Consider the following 12610-nt stretch of genomic DNA (forward strand, 5'->3'; position numbering starts at 1 on the left):
AAGCAATAGCATCAGCCACCAAGACATTGTCAAGCAACTGAACCATCCTGTCACCAACTGGAGTGTGGTCCTGACATACCATCTACCTCAGTGGAGACCCTTGGACTATCATTAATCGGACTTTACTTTACACTAAACGTTATTCCCTTTATCCCGTATCTGTACACAGTGGACGGCTTGATTGTAATCATGCATAGTCTTTCTGCTGACTGGATAGCAGGCAACAAGAAACTTTTCACTGCACCTCGGTACATGGGACATAGAAACATAGAAATTAGGTGCAGGAGTAGGCCATTCGGCCCTTCGAGCCTGCACCGCCATTCAATATGATCATGGCTGATCATCCAACTCAGTATCCCGTACCTGCCTTCTCTCCATACCCTCTGATCCCCTTAGCCACAAGGGCCACATCTAACTCCCTCTTAAATATAGCCAATGAACTGGCCTCGACTACCCTCTGTGGCAGAGAGTTCCAGAGATTCACCACTCTCTGTGTGAAAAAAGTTTTTCTCATCTCGGTTTTAAAGGATTTCCCCCCTTATCCTTAAGCTGTGACCCCTTGTCCTGGACTTCCCCAACATCGGGAGCAATCTTCCTGCATCTAGCCTGTCCAACCCCTTAAGAATTTTATAAGTTTCTATAAGATCCCCTCTCAATCTCCTAAATTCTAGAGAGTATAAACCAAGTCTATCCAGTCTTTCTTCATAAGACAGTCCTGACATCCCAGGAATCAGTCTGGTGAACCTTCTCTGCACTCCCTCTATGGCAATAATGTCCTTCCTCAGATTTGGAGACCAAAACTGTACGCAATACTCCAGGTGTGGTCTCACCAAGACCCTGTACAACTGCAGTAGAACGTCCCTGCTCCTATACTCAAATCCTTTTGCTATGAAAGCTAACATACCATTCGCTTTCTTCACTGCCTGCTGCACCTGCATGCCTACTTTCAATGACTGGTGTACCATGACACCCAGGTCTCGCTGCATCTCCCCTTTTCCTAGTCGGCCACCATTTAGATAATAGTCTGCTTTCCTATTTTTGCCACCAAAATGGATAACCTCACATTTATCCACATTATACTGCATCTGCCAAACATTGTACCAATAAAGTACACCAAACTAAAGATAGACTCATCAATTTGTGTCCATAATAGATTGGGTAAAAGACTGTACGTCTCCTCATCATCGGTGGTCACTCAAAACGAGTACGACTGTCCTCTCCTCTCCATAGGGTTGTCTACTTGTGGGTCTGCAGATGTCTGTAGAGGCCGAGCTGTGATCCACACACCTTGGTGCAAGGTGGGCACTGGAGTTGGTAGTCGTCGAGCCCCCTTCTCTCTCTCCTTACGGTGCTGTTGCGTTGTCTCTGCGACACGGCGTAGTTCCGTTTCATGACTTGCAGCACCTTCCTGCACGGATTTCCTCCAGGAGCGCCTGTCCAGTGCAATGTGCTCCCGGATGCTCGATGTAATGTGGAATTTCTTCAAACTGTTCTTGATGTTGTCCTTGAAGCATTTCTTTGACCCGCCTGGGGCTCGCCGACCTTCCTTCCGTTGAGATCTACCCCTGAGTAACTCCAGCATTTGTCTCTATCTTCGGTGTAAACCAGCATCTGCAATTCCTTCCTAAACTAAAATTTTCCCCCACCACCATCGCTGTGTCTTTCTTCCTGACCTGGTGAATCCTTCCAGCGTTCTCAGTTCCGATTTCAGATCTCCAACCTCAACAGTATCTAGCTTTCGTTCTCACATATTCATTGCTTATTCCAGATTAGAATCAAAGTGCCAGGCAACGAGTTAGCGCTTACGAGCAGCAAACAGGTTTAGTGAAATCCAATTTGTCGCAAAGTCGCACACCAGCAATGCTAAAGAATTAAAATAATTTTAATCCAATTATAATCACAAGATTACATACGATCAGAAGTTAGAAGCAATCTTTCAGCTGTCAAATTGTACCTCGGTAAGTTGCAACATTTAGCATTTGTTGTTGCAACATCTAGTTTGGAAGAACAGGCGTCAAGACTGTTTCGCTGCCAAACAAAGATATACAAGGCCCGGAATTCCCTCCTTAAACCTGTCTGCCTCCTTCCTCTCGTCCTTTATAAACCTCCATACACCTGAATATTTCATTATGTGACCTAGTTTGTTTGAAGTCTGAAGAAGGGTCCCTACCCCAAACGTCACCTATTCCTTCTCTCCATAGATGCTGCCTCACCCGCTGAGTTTCTCCAGCATTTTTGTCCACCTTCGATTTTTCCAGCATCTGCAGTCCCTTCTTGAACAACTAGTTTGTTTGCTGATACTTCTCGAAAGAGCATCGGGAGGCTTTCTAGGCAAATGCAGGCGGCCAATGAATACAAATTGATGCACTCACCGATAATAATAAGCCTTTGATTGGAAAGATATTGGCTGATAACAGAATGGAGTATATGCAAATCTCATGTCAACTATTACTCTCATTTGGCAAGCATACAAAATGAAAGGAACAGCAGTTGCACAGCGGTAGAGTTGCGAGTGACCCAGGATCAAAGGTATTTTATTGTCACGTGTACCAATTAAGGTACATATGCGAATTACCATAGGGCCATACACAACAACAAAAAAAGTTTCATTGGTTAATTTCAGGTTTGCAACATATTTTAACCCACCGCATGCTAACATGGCACTGAATGTTATTCCAGACCAACAACCTTGTCCTTGATTCCCACGCAACTGACTTCAGTTAGGCTTGCAGGCAATAACTGGGCGTTCGAGTATTGGCCTAGCATCAGCATGTTTTCAAAGATTGCAGAAGGGGGAGAGAATCGCGCTTCCCAGATCGCGCTTACCATGTGTAGGAAGGAACTGCAGATGCCGGTTTAAACCAAAGATAGGCAGAAAAAGCTGGAGTAACTCAGCGGGATAGGCAGCATCTCTGGAGAGAAGGGATGGGTGACGTTTCGGGTCGAGACCTAACCACCCTAACCAGGGACTGAAGAAGGGTCTAGATCCGAAACGTCACCTGTTCCTTTTCTCCACAGATGCTGTCTGACCTGCGGAGTTACTCCAGCTTTCTGTGTCTATCTTTGCATTGTACCATATCAATTTCGATTTTTATGGTTCCCTGAATGCATGTTTCATAGGAGTGATATTCCTAAAGACATTCTGTATGTGGAACCACTCACTTGGCCTTGACACTAACAACTGCAATTCACCAGGAAGATGGCCAGGGGTCTGCCAATGAGGGACTGCCACCATCCCTCCCCCCACCCTAGTTCTCCGACTAGTTTCACTATCCTGATTAATTTTACTGATTGTATGCCCCCTTGTCGCCTTCCCCTCAGCCAACAATGAACCATTCTACATTTCCTTTCCTGAAGACTGCAACGACCAGGTTCAGGAGTAGCTACTTCCCCACAGCCATTAATACAATACAATTCAATTTATTGTCATTTGGACCCCTTGAGGTCCAAACGAAATGTCGTTTCTGCAGCCATACATTACAAACAAATAAACTCGGTTCCGACAAAACTCTGAACATTAATAGCCCATTATCTGTATATTTGCACTTTATCAGTTTATTTATTCATGTGTGTATATATTTATATAATGGTATATGGACACACTGATCTGTTCTGTAGTCATGCCTACTATGTTCTGTTGTGCTGAAGCAAAGCAAGAATTTCATTGTCCTATCAAGTCAAGTCAAGTCCCATTTATTTATATAGCACATTTAAAAAACAACTCTCGTTGGCCAAAGTGCTTTACATTTGTTAGAAGAATAGCACAACAAAACAAACTACATACATATATACATGTAGCCCTCACTCAGAGGACGTCAGGAAAGGCTTGGGAGTATAGATAAGTCAGGGACACATGACAATAAACTCTCTTGAATCTTGAATCAGTCTGCTTCTTCTGTCGTTTCCAGAACTTACCCTTCCATATCTCTAGACTCCCTCTCCCCTGACCTGCAGTCTGGAGGATCTCGACCCCGAAACGTCACCCATTCCTTCTCTCCAGAGATACTGCCTGACCTGCTGAGTTACTGCAGCATTTTGTCTCTAGCTAGACTCCCAAGCCTGGAGCCACAAGCCCAGGGGCCCCTAACCTCAAGACACCAGACTAACCCCGAGGCCCGCAAGCTTTAGCCACAAACCCGGGAACTCATAGCCCGCGGCCCAAAGCTTGAACTCCAAGCCACTAGCCTCGGTCCCAAGCCCAGGGTTGCCAAGCCACAACTTTGATCCCCATGCTTGGGCCCCAAGCTCTGGCCACAAGCCACAAGCTCCATGCCACGAGCTTGGGCTCCAAGCCGCAAAACTCAGGGGCCCCACGCTTGGCTCACAAGCCCCAAGCCCCAACCTAGAGCCCCAAATCACAAGCAAAGGTCCAATCCACAGACCCAAGGGCCCCAAGCTTGGGCTGCAAGCCCCGAACCTGGGTACCAAGACAGAGGTCCCGTCCCATGCAAATGCCTCAAACCACAAGCCTAAGCCACAGACCCAGGGGCCCCAAGCCACAATGTACTAGGTACAAGCCCCAAAGCACAATCGTACTACAAGTACCAAACCTGGGTACCAAGACAGAAGTCCCGTCCCAAGCAAATGCCCCAAAACACAAGCCTAAGCCATAGACCCAGGGGCCCCAAGGTACAATGTACTAGGTACAAGCCCCAAGCCTCAAAGCACAATGTAGTACAAGCCCCAAGGTACAAGGCACAAGGTACAAGCCCCAAGGTACAAGGCACAAGGTACAAGCCCCCAAGCCTCAAAGCACAATGTAGTACAAGCCCCAAGGTACAATGTACTAGGTACAAGCCCCAAGCCTCAAAGCACAATGTAGTACAAGCCCCAAGCACCAAGGCCAAAGCCTGGGTCTCAGGTGTGGGCCACAACCCCGGCCCCGGGATGATGATGATGATGATGATGAGGGGGGGGGGGGATGCTGCTGCTGCCGGCGCCGCAGGGCCAGGCCCCCACTGCCATGGCAACGACTCCATCATCATCATCTCCATCTCCCCCCCCCCCCCGCGCCGCTGCCGCCACAACAGCGCCCCCTCCTCACCTGCACCGACACCTGCACCACCACCGTTCACCTTCACCCACTCCCCATTTCCCTGCAGCCCGGCTCCTCCCGTCCCCGCACCCCGTCCCCGTCCCAACCCCAGCCCCTCCCCCTCCCCCTCCCCCCCCGCCTGACGGACAGCCGCCTCGCCCACTCAGAGCCCGGACAGCCGGCGCTCCGACCAATGGCGGCGCGGCGGGGGGCGGGACCACAGCACGGTGCTGTCACGGAGCGGGGGCGGCGTCACGCGGCTGTGCCAGTATGGCCGGCGCCATCTTTGATGCTGGCAGGGAGACACAATGAGTCAAGAGTTCTATGATCTTTGGGCAACTCAAGAGTGTTTTATTGTCATGTGGCCCCAGATAGGACACACATTGGCTTCTCTAACTTCAAGTAACCCCTTGCTTTCCCTCTCTCTCTCTCTCTATCTCTCCATCCCTCTTCACACTGTGTTTTTGATTTTCTGTTTTTGGATTGAATTCTGTTTTTAATTTGTGTCATTGTGATGTCTTTAATTACTTGTTTTACTCCGATTATATGTTTTACTATGTAAGGTGTCCTTGAGATTTTGTATGAAAGGCGCCCATTAAATATAAAATTTATTATTATTATTATCCCTCCCCTTTCCAGTTCTCCGAACAGTCTTACTATCTCCGACTACATTTTATCTCTGTTTTCTTAGTTGTGAACTTCCCCCGGCTAACAATGATCTATGTGTAGGAAAGAAATGCAGATGCTGGTTTAAATCGAAGATAGACATAAAATGCTGGAGTAACTCAGCGGGTTAGGCAGCATCTCTGGAAAGAAGGAATGGCCGATGTTTCGGGTCGAGACCCTTCTTCTTCAGACTGTTGTCAGGGGAGAGGCGGGACAAAGATAGAATGTAGTTGGAGACAGTAATTCCTCCTTCCCTTCGACTCTACGACCATCCACTCCACTATGTTAATATAACTGTGTATCTGTCATGCCGCTGAAAGTAAGAATTCCATGGTTACGTTTCGGGACTTGTGACAATAAAATACTCTTGACTCTCGTGACTATTGACTCATGACTCAAGGCCTCTTTGACCAGATGTCCTCATTAAATTATGACACAATGCACTTTCTCAATCCAGCTCCCATCACAATTACCAAGAGTGAAAACTGTGGTCGGTTATCCCCTGGATAAACCCATTTGCCTTTTGCACCTCAGTCTAAAAATCACAAGTCGCTTTACCCAAAATAAATCATTCTAGTTAGTGCAAAAATGTTGGTGCAAAAGTTAGTGCAAAAAAAGCTAGTTATGCAAAAGTTAGTGCAAAATAAAAAGATAAATTATTCTACTTAGTGCAAAAATGCAACTAAAAACTAATCACGATTACTCATTTAAAATTCTAATAATTTACTCATTACCACAACAGAAAGCTATTTAGTAACTCTGAGGTATGCAAAGGGCAATTGTTACTTTCACCTTTAACAAAACAATCAAGGAATAAAAGTTATTTATTGCTCAGTACCGGGACATTCCATTCAATGTTCATTTGTAGCAATTTTACATTCACATGTAAAAAAACAGATCTATTACCCTTGTCAGTCCAATCAGATAACATTCCCAACTAGATTGTTGGGCTGTAAGTTTAGGGCAAAGTATTGCATAGGTACAGCTTCTAATTCACTGCAGGTCGCCAGGTCAAAACTAAAAAGCAGGGTCATGCGGTGAAAACAGTACATGTGCATTGAGCCAAGAGGTTCCGAGTGGCAATAGACTTTGAGCGAAATTGACACAGAAAATTGGATTAACTCCCTGGGTCAGGCAGCATCTCTGGAGAAAAGGAATAGGTGATGTTTCGGGTCCAGACCCTTCTTCAGACTGAGTGTCAGGGGAAAGGGAAACAAGAGATACAGACGGATGTAGAGAGATATAGAACAATAAATGAAAGATGTGCAAAAAAAGTAACGCTGGTCAAGGAAACAGGCCATTGTCAGCTGTGGCCTTTGTGACCAGTTTGGTTTATACTGGGAATTTCCAAAGGTTACAAAAGCTGAACTAGGTCATGTGGCATGTGATTTTGTGATTTTTATTTGGATCATGTGTAAGAATTATAACTGATCTCCCTTTCCCTTCTTTCCCTTTTTCTTTTTTCCAATTTAGTTATTAGTTTATAAAATGTCAAAACTGAAGCTGTACGAAAATTGTATAATTGTTATGTCGATTACTTTCTCCTTGTACAATTGCTTCTAATAAAATTAATATTTTAAAAAAAAAGAATTATAGCTGAAATAAACTGCATTTTCACCAGACAATTTATGTGACTGGACTGCATTCTACAAAAAGATTTTGAAGAAGTGGGCGGTGAATCTGTAGAATTCGTTGCCACTGACGGCTGCGGAGGCCAAGTCATTGGGTATTTTTAAAGCAGGGATTCACAGGTTCTTGATTAGTAAGGTGCGTCAAAGGCCACGGGGAGGTCAGGATAATGGGGTTGAGAGGGGAAAATAGATCAGCCATGATTGAACGGCAGAGTAGACGCGATGGGCCGAATGGCATGATTCTGCTCCTATGTCTTATGGTCTTCTTTTTATTCATATATAATAATAATAATAATGGATGGGATTTATATAGAGCCTTTCTAATACTCAAGGCGCTTTACATCGCATTATTCATTCACTCCTCAGTCACACTCGGTGGTGGTAAGCTACTTCTGTAGCCACAGCTGCCCTGTGGCAGACTGACGGAAGCGTGGCTGCCAATCTGCGCCTACGGCCCCTCCGACCACCACCAATCACTCACACACATTCACACACAGGCAAAGGTGGGTGAAGTGCATTGCCCAAGGACACAACGACAGTATGCACTCCAAGCGGTATATTCATGGTCTGGCAATGGTATTTTAGGGGCAAGGAAGGCCAACGTTTAAGACTCAGATTCAAGAGCAGTTTATTGTCATATACACCAGCTTGCAATTAAATTCCTTGTTTGCATGAAGCTCACAGAATAAACAGTGTATATTCTAATGTGAATAGAACAGGCGGCAGGGTGGCGCAGCGGTAGAGTTGCTGCCTTACAGCTTGCAGTGACGGAGACCCGGGTTCGATCCCGACTATGGGTGCTGTCTGTACGGAGTTTGTACATTCTCCCTGTTCTCCCTTATTTATATAATGGTATATGGACACACTGATCTGTTCTGTATTCATGCCCACTATATTCTGTTGTGCTGAAGCAAAGTAAGAATTTCATTGTCCTATCTGGGACACATGACAATAAACTCTCTTGAATCTTGAATCTTGACCCCGTGGGTTTTCTCCAAGATCTTCAGTTTCCTCCCACACTCCAAAGACGTACAGTAGGTAGGTTAATTGGCTTGGAGTAACTGTAAATTGTCCCTAGTGGGTGTAGGATAGTGTTAGTGTGCCGGGATCGCTGGCCGGCGTGGACTCGGTGGGAACGCGCTGTATCTCTAAACGAAACTAAACATTCAATGGTCCAATTGTAGTTTATTGTCACGTATACTTAATACTACGATACGATACGATGCAATGGGATAAGATACGATATGATAGAACTTTATCTATCCCAGGAGGGAAATTGGTCTGCCGACAGTCATAAAAACACAACAAGATACATGGAACATGAAATTAAATAAACTTAAAATTACTAAGTACCTAAGTACGGTGAAATTCTTTATTTGGCATACACTTCAGTGACAATCCTACTGTATATTTGTCACAAACATACATTCCTGACAACAATTATAACTAGATTTGTGAGCAATGATTTGTGAGCAGAGAATGTGAATTGAAACACAGAACCATAATCCTTTTAATCATTCAACGCCTCTCCTTGCAGCTCTGAACCCAAACGTATTCATCCCCCTGTACCTGTTTGACTACTGTTCCACCACAGAATCCATCAAGACCTGCTCAACCCTCCTCTGCTTCAAAGAAAACCAACGCCCAGTCTTTCCAGTGTCTTCTAAGAACTGAAACACCATCCCAGGCAACAACTCCCTGGGACAGCGTGGGTTTTCTCCGGGCGCTCCGGTTTTCTCCCACATCGCAAAGGCGTGCGGGTCTGTAGGTTAAATGGCCCTCGTTAAATTTCACCTAGTGTGTTGGGAGTGGGTGAGAAAGTGGGATGACATAGAACTAGTGTGAATGGCTGGCATGGACTGGGTGGGCCGAAGGGCCTGTTTCCACGCTGTAACTGTCTACTCAAAGCTATAACCTGGTGCATCCCCTCTGCACCCTCTTCAGTGTTATCGCATTGTTCCCACAGTGTATTTTTGATCCACCTCACCCCACTGTTGCTAGTTAGTATGTTCATAAGTTCTCGGAGCAGAATTAGGCCATTCAGCCCATAAAGTCTATTCCACCATTCATTCATGGCTGCTCTACCATTCAATCATCTTTCCCTCTCAACCCTATTCTCCTGCCTTCTCCCCATATCCCCTGATACCCTTACTAATCAAGAATCTGTCAATCTCCGCCTTAAAAATACCCATTGACTTGGCCTCCGCAGCCTTCTGCGGCAATTAATTCCACAGACTCACCACCCTGTGACTAAAGAAATTCCTCCTCATCTTTCTAAAGGCACGTCCTTTTATTCTGAAGTGATGGCCTCTGGCCCTAGGCTCTCCCACTAGTGAAAACATCCTCTCCACATCCACTCTATCCAGGCCTTTCATTATTCATATTCACTCTATCAAACCTTTCAGTGTCATAACTTCATAAGTTCGCAAGTGATAGGAAAAAAATTGGGCCATTCGGCCCATCAAGTCTACTATGCCTTTCAGTCATGGCTGATCTATCTCTGACTCCCTCCTAACCCCACTTCTCCTGCCTTCTTCCCATAATAATAATAATAATAATAAATTTTATTTATGGGCGCCTTTCAAGAGTCTCAAGGACACCTTACAAAAATTGAGCATGTAGAGGAAAAACATGTAAGGGGAATGAAATAAATAGTAGAGACATGACTAGTACACAAAGTAAAGACAGAATTCAATACAAAACACAGTATGAGGCAATTAATGCACAGATGAAAAGGGACGGGGAGGGGGACGTGGGGCTAAGGATAGGCAGAGGTGAAGAGATGGGTCTTGAGGCGGGACTGGAAGATGGTGAGGGACACGGAATTGCGGATCAGTTGGGGGAGGGAGTTCCAGAGCCTGGGAGCTGCCCTGGAGAAGGCTCTGTCCCCAAAACTGCGGAGGTTGGACTTGTGGATGGAGAGGAGATCGGCTGATGTGGATCTGAGGGACCGTGAGGGTTGGTAGGGGGAGAGGAGGTCAGTGAGATATGGGGGGGCCAGATGGTGGAGGGCTTTGTAGGTGAGGACCAGGATTTTGTAGGTGATCCGGTGGGAGATGGGAAGCCAGTGAAGTTGTTTGAGGACTGGAGTGATGTGATGCCAGGATTTGGTGTGGGTGATGAGTCGAGCGGCTGCGTTCTGGACGAGTTGGAGTCGGTTGATGTAGGTGGAGCTGATGCCAAGGAGAAGTGAGTTGCAATAGTCCAGTCGGGAGGAGATGAAGGCATGGATGAGTCTTTCAGCAGCGGGAGGTGTGAGAGAGGGTCTGAGTTTGGCGATGTTGCGGAGATGAAAGAAGGAGGTTTTAATGACATGGCGGATGTGAGGCTCAAGGGAGAGGGTGGAATCAAAGATCACGCCAAGGTTGCGGGCCTGGGGAGATGGGGAGACAGTGGTGCCGTCGATGGTGAGAGTGGGGTTATTGATTTTGCTGAGTGTGGCTTTGGAGCCTATGAGGAGGAATTCTGTCTTATCGCTGTTGAGTTTGAGGAAATTATGTTGCATCCAGGTTTTTATAGCTGACAAACAGGAGTTGATATGGGAGAGGGGGGGGGGTTGTGGGGGGATTTGGTGCCAAGGTAAATCTGGGTGTCATCAGCGTAACAGTGGAAGTCCAGATTGAAGTGGCGGAGTATCTGACCAAGGGGGAGGATGTAGATGATGAAGAGGAGGGGGCCGAGTACGGAGCCTTGGGGAACGCCTTGAGTGACTGCGGCTGTAGTCCCATAACACCACAACCCCTGTCCAATGGAATGGTATTGAAAGAACTTCACTACTCAACACTAGCAGCAATGGAGTGAACTAATCCTGACCCAATGTGCAGGAAGCAACTGCAGATGCTGGTTTACACCGAAGGTAGAAGCAAAATGCTGGAGTAACTCAGCGGGACAGGCAGCATCCCTGGAGATAAGGAGGGGGTGACGCTAGGAGAAGGTGACAACAAAGCAAACAGAGATAGACAATAAACAATAGGTGCAGGAGTAGGCCATTCGGCCCTTCGAGCCAGCACCACCATTCAATGTGATCATGGCTGATCATCCCCAATCAGTACCCCATTCCTGCCTTCTCCCCATATCCCCTGACTCCGCTATCTTTAAGAGCCCTATCTAGCTCTCTCTTGAAAGCATCCAGAGAACCTGCCTCCACCGCCCTCTGAGGCAGAGAATTCCACAGACTCACCACTCTCTGTGAGAAAAAGTGTTTCCTCGTCTCCGTTCTAAATGGCTTACTCCTTATTCTTAGACTGTGGCCCCTGGTTCTGGACTCCCCCAACATTGGGAACATGTTTCCTGCCTCTAGCGTGTCCAAACCCTTAACAATCTTACATGATAAAACAGAGATCGGGGGCAGTCCGACTGGTCGGAGAAACAGGATGGAGAGTGAGGCAAAGCAAGGGTTACTTGAAGTTAGAGAAGTCAATGTTCATGCCGCTGGGGTGTAAGCTGCCCCAGTGAAACATGAGGTACTGTTCCTCCAATTTGCGCTGGGCCTCACTCTGACAGTGGTGGAGGCCCAGGACAGAAAGGTCAGTGTGGGAATGGGAGGGAGGAGTTGAAGTGTTGAGCAACCGGGAGATCAGGTGGGTTTAGGCGGACTGAGCGGAGGTGTTCAGCGAAACGATCGCCGAGCCTGCGCTTGGTCTCACCGATGCACAGGAGTCCACGCCCGGAACAGTGGATACAGTAGATGAGGTGGGAGGAGGTGCCTGTGAACCTAACCCAATGCTATACTTAGAATGGAATGTTCGATGATGCAACTTAAGAAAGGGTACATTATGTTCTGTACAACAACCATTCAAAGTAATCAGCCGAAGGTGTGCTTACTCTTACCAAAGATGAATTGTGTAAGTGTCCTCTTTTCCACTATTAGAGTCCACGAGGCCCCACCACTTCATCGTTACTCCATAGCGTCCGATGCCCGTCCTCAAGCGGTTGAGGGTTGTCCACTGCTTTTGGGACAGGTCCTGGCCAGGGACGTCCATGGGGTCATTGATGTACTGGTGTAGCATAGATGGTTCCGCTGACTTCCACTGGTCTCTCCATTTATCTGGTGCTTTCTTTAATCAGATTTGACTGGACTTTACCTTGCACAAAACATTATTCCCTTTATCCTGTATCTGTACACTTGGACGGCTCGATTGTAATCATGTGTTGTCATTCCGCTGACTGGATAGCGTGCAACAAAAAGCTTTTCACTCTACCTTGCTGCACGTGTCACCTGGCCCATCAGGTTCTTCCAGCAGTTTGTTTTTGCTCGATTTGCAACATCTGCAAACTC

The 12610-nt window shown here is 46.6% G+C and overlaps 1 protein-coding gene across 3 annotated transcripts in view; it reads right to left on the bottom strand.

Moving 5' to 3' along the window:
• pla2g6 (phospholipase A2 group VI) overlaps nt 1-5149 on the bottom strand; it is a 38739-nt gene extending 33590 nt beyond the window's left edge. For 2 of the 3 annotated variants that reach the window (XM_033013059.1, XM_033013057.1), the window contains exons 1-2: nt 5044-5149; nt 929-937 (exon numbers count right to left, since the gene is read on the bottom strand). The gene's annotated coding sequence lies outside the window, so the exon portion shown is untranslated. The remainder of the gene's footprint in view (nt 1-928; nt 938-5043) is intronic. The other variant, XM_033013058.1, reaches the window with a different exon arrangement.
• Between the last annotated feature and the right edge of the window lie 7461 nt (nt 5150-12610).

This window comes from Amblyraja radiata, chromosome 38 (genome assembly GCF_010909765.2).
Source record: "Amblyraja radiata isolate CabotCenter1 chromosome 38, sAmbRad1.1.pri, whole genome shotgun sequence".
In the NCBI taxonomy this organism is placed as follows: domain Eukaryota; kingdom Metazoa; phylum Chordata; class Chondrichthyes; order Rajiformes; family Rajidae; genus Amblyraja; species Amblyraja radiata.